Source organism: Vigna radiata, chromosome 7 (genome assembly GCF_000741045.1).
Source record: "Vigna radiata var. radiata cultivar VC1973A chromosome 7, Vradiata_ver6, whole genome shotgun sequence".
Classification (NCBI taxonomy): domain Eukaryota; kingdom Viridiplantae; phylum Streptophyta; class Magnoliopsida; order Fabales; family Fabaceae; genus Vigna; species Vigna radiata.
In genome coordinates, this window is record NC_028357.1 from 19,510,599 (window position 1) to 19,515,431 (window position 4,833).

Below are 4,833 nucleotides of genomic sequence, written 5' to 3' on the forward strand. Positions count from 1 at the left end.
TAAAAGTGCTTTTAGGGTGTGTTTCTTGTGTATGCAGGAAACAATACATACTAGAAGCAGGAAAGACCAGCAACCTCTTTTAGAAGGTTTACCATAAGGGAGGAGGAGACGCCCTTCACGTGAGAGATCTCTTTCTCCTGAAGCAATTTCGCAGTCTTCGCTTGAGACTTTTGTACCAGATCTTGAGGAGATGGCTAACCAACATCCTCCTAGACGTACTTTGGGGGACAAAGCAAATGTAGTAGGTCCCTTGAACTTCAACAGTATAGCGGTTCCAGCTGATAACGCAACCAGTATGGTAATGAGTCTGGCACTCATCCAATTTGTGCAGAATAATCAATTCCATGGGTTGTCAAATGAAAATCCTTATAAGCATTTGACCATCTTTGGTGAGATTTGCAACACTGTCAAGATAACTAGAGTGTCGGATGACAGAGTTAGACTCAGTTTGTTTCCTTTCTCTCTTGGAGGAAACGCAAAGGATTGGTTGAATTCTTTCCCTGAAGGAACGTTCAGGACTTGGGAAGCGGTGGTACAACAATTTGTTACTAAATTCTTCCCAATTCCAAAAATTAATCAAGGGAAGCTGGAGATCTCTTCGTTCAAGCAAGGGATGGAGGACACTCTCGAGCAAGCATGGGACAGATTTAAAGTTTTATTGAGGGCGACCCCAGTCCATGGGTTCGATAATTCATATTTGCTTGGGTTCCTTGGAGGTTTACGTTCTCATTCCAAGATGATGTTAGATGCCTCAACTGGAGGCAGTATCAATAGAAAAACAGAAGACGAGGCGTATGACTTGATTGAAGAGATGGCCTTAAACGAAGTGTCACAGAGTGAGAGGGGCATACAAAAAGGAGGACTCCTGCATCTTCCTGCTGAAGACGCTACAGCTGCTCAAAATCACCTTCTCAACCAGATTTTAGACAAGTTGACGAAGGTCCTCTCCGAACTTCCTAGGGGAATTAGAAATATTTCTCAGACACAGCAACTCTGTGACTTATGCGGTGGTGACCATATCAATGGTCGATGTGCTTTCACGGAGGAGATGCGACAGGATGTTAATTATATGGGAGCCCAATTTCAATACAAGCAAGGAAATTTCAACCAAGGTTATTCTAGCCAAGGTTGGAAAAATCACCCTAGTATTGGACAGAGCCAGAATAATTCATCTGGACAAGTGGGCAACTTCCGACAGCAACAACCCTCTCCCTTATGGCAGCAGGTGAACAGTTTAACTGAGACAGTCAGAGAGTTAAGTGGTAGATATGATAAATTCTTCCAAATTTATGAATCCCAATTAAATAGTAATCAAGCAAACTTCAAATCATTGGAGTCACAGATTGGCCAGCTGTCGAAAAGGATCGAAACCTTCGAGAAGCACCAGTTTCGGGCTAGCACTGATGTTAACCCCAAAGAAGAATGTAAAGTTGTTATAGTGAGAGAAATAAAGAAGGCTGAGGATGATTTAGTCAATAAGGGGAGTAGTGAAGACAGAGACAAAGAGATGGTAGGTGCTGAGGAAAGAAAGGAAAGCCAGGAAATAGAAGAGGCTAGTGAGTTCAACGTTAGTGGAGGTAAAGAAGGGATGCGAGTTAAAAACAATCATGATGGGAGATTTAGAGAGATTTTCAATCAAGTCACTATGGTACCTGAAGTAAATCCGCAAATCCCTCCTTATGTTGAAAGAATCAATTTCAATCTTGAAGAAGAGACTGAACTCACTGATGAAGAGGAGGATGCTGTTGTTCAACCTCTAAAGAGGGATCATCCACTAAAGGTAAAAGATCCAGGATGTGTAACATTATCATGCCGATGGGTGTCGCAGCCCATACAAATTTGATTGCATATTAGATATGCAGTATAGCTAGGGAATGACCCCTAGGTCATCTCCCAAAGACCAATTTTTCGGTTCAAGAATCGAGTCTAACACGAAAGAGGGGGGTTTGTAAAAAGGGTTTTGAAAAAATTAAAGAAGTCAATAAAGACATAGATGCAAACAAACTAATTTAAGTTAGCATGGTAATTAAACTAACACTATTAAAAACCTTAGACGACATTCAAACATCAAATACTCTTGCAAATAAATTAACAAACACAGTTAAAAATAATTAAATGCAAGAATAACGCAAACACATTAAACTCAACCTAGTAACTAAATTAACTAAAAACCAAGGAAACCAACAAGCCTAATTTAATCCTAGCAAATTAATTTGACTAAATGACAATTAACAATTAATTTTAAAAGTTCAAATGGCCAAGAAAAGGCACATGGCCGTGACCCACACTCCACCAAGTCGAACTTCAAAATTCTATCTTCACTTAACCACCAAATGTGTTGTCTTTTGTCTCATTTGCACCAATTCTCAAAACAAATTAAAATATGCTTAAACATCCAATTGAAAACCATGCCTTAACCTTCTCCATGCAGCAAAGAAATGAATTCACACATCCAAGCACACAATTTACGTGAGCAATGCAAGAGACTTCTACAAAAGTTGCTTCAAAAACCAATGTGCAAATGGAATATACTTGGATGGTCTAACAAANGTGNCATGTAAGCAAAGTNNAAGCAAGGAAAGAAAATTACAAAACACATCAATTCTCTAGGTGATTCACGTCAGATTTCACTCTAAGGGCAATACCAAAAAGGAAACCTTCCTTTACCCAAAACTAGCATCTTTTTTGTTGGTCCAAAAATGGTAAAAATTAAATGCACTCATCTCTCCTCCTCTCCAACATAATTTCGTCTTTTTTCTTCAACAAACCAACATCCAAGTTGTTTCTTCCAGCTCCAAACCGAGAATGCTGCACCAAAAACCCAAAGTTCCAAAACAAATTGATTCAAGAACAATAAAACCAAGTTCTACCATCATCAAGCACAAAGTCCAGCTCCAAATTTGTTTCCCAACATCAAAAACAAAATGCTAGAAGAAAATGGCTCAAGAATACAATACCCATGCACCAACTTAAGCCTTTTTCACTACCAAACTTGACAACAACTCCATTTTCATCCTCCAATCCAAGAAACTCAAACTAAAAACGAGATTACTGCAGCAAAATGATGNTAAAACCGAAATGGACAATGGGTCTCCCTTCCACCAAAGAAACCACCATGAAAAAGCAAAGAAGAAGCTTCAAACTCAAGCATTCAACCTTCAAAACGAAAATCTAAAGAGAGAAATGGTAGAGNGAGTAGAGGTATGTTCACCTCTACTTTCCTGAAGGTCTCCAAAATTTCCCTATCCACCTCTTTAGTCTTTTTGTTAGGAAGTGCCCGTGAAGGGAATGGAAGAGGGATAGGTCGATCAACCAAAGGAGAAGGTGCGGCAGCGGTGGTGGTGGAAGAAGGAAAAGATCCACCTGAAGAAGAACCACCGGCTGGAGAAGAAGATCCACCCACCTCAAATACCCTGCGTCGACCGTTATGGTCGTCCTCTCTAGGACAAGTGGCAGGCACGGGTGTAGGTGTAGAAGCGGGCTCTGGAGGCATAACAGTCTGCTTCCCTGATCTGAGGGTTATGACACTCACGTTCCTAGGATTCTGCATAGTCTGGGAGGGTAACTTATCAGAATTTTGAGACTGCGCCTGGTTCATCTGAGTAGCCATCTGACCCATCTGGTTAGTGAGACTTTGTATAGAAGCTCTAGTCTCCTGCTGAAATTGCATGTTATCTTTTTGAAACTGCAAGTTTTGCATAGTCATCTGTCTCACTAACTCTTCCAATGAAGGCTCAGAAGAAGTGGAAGGTTGGGCAGCTGGTTGGGCAGATGCCTCTTGCTGCTGCTGTTGCTGTTGTTGCCTCTGGTGTTGTTGCATAGGTGGAGGCACATATCTGTTGGGTGCTCCGGCATTCTGGAAAGGTGGTGCCTGCTGCTGCTGCTGTGGCGCATTGTTCCACCTAAGATTGGGGTGATTCCTCCACCCTAGGTTGTACTTGTTGCTGGACAAGTCATAATTCTACTGTTGTGGCTGCCTGTTGTTGTAGATGTTAGTAGCATAAGCTTGAGGCGCATCAGAGGCAGCTGATGGTTGCAAAGTAGGACAAGCATCTGTGTAGTGGTCACAAGAAGTACAAACAGCACATAGTCGTGCAACAGATGTGGATGAAGCTGTAGGTTTCTGGCTGGTTGCCAACTCTGTCACTAACTTCGCAAGAGATTCAATCTTGTTTTCTAACTTGCTTTCAATAGCAGATAAAGACTGGGCAACAACATCATGTACGCCCCTCACCACAATGGCATCATTCCTGGCGCTAAACTGCTGGGAGTTGGAAGCCATCTTCTCAATCAATTGCCTGGCCTCAACAGGTGTGGTGTCTCCAAGAGCTCCACCATTGGCAGCATCAAGCATACCCCTATCCATGTTGTTCAAACCCTCATAGAAATACTGGATAAGGAGTTGTTCAGGTATCTGATGGTGGGGACAGCTTGCACAAAGTGTCTTGAATCTCTCCCAATACTCATATAAGCTCTTGCCACCAAGCTGCCTAATCCAGTGATGTCTTTCCTGATAGCTGTGGGCCGGGATGCTAGGAAAAATTTCTCTAAGAACAACCTCTTCAGATCATCCCAGCTAGTAACGGATCTAAGCGCCAAAGCGTACAACCAATCCTTAGCAACACCTTCCAGTGAATGAGGGAATGCCTTCAAGAAGATGTGCTCTTCAAGAACATCATGAGGTTTCATCGTGGAACAGACAATGTGGAATTCCTTCAAATGCTTATGTGGACTCTTACCTACAAGGCCATAAAACTTGGGCAACAAATGGATCAGTCCAGTCTTGAGAACAAATGGAACGTCCTCATCAGGATATTGGATGCACAAGCTTTC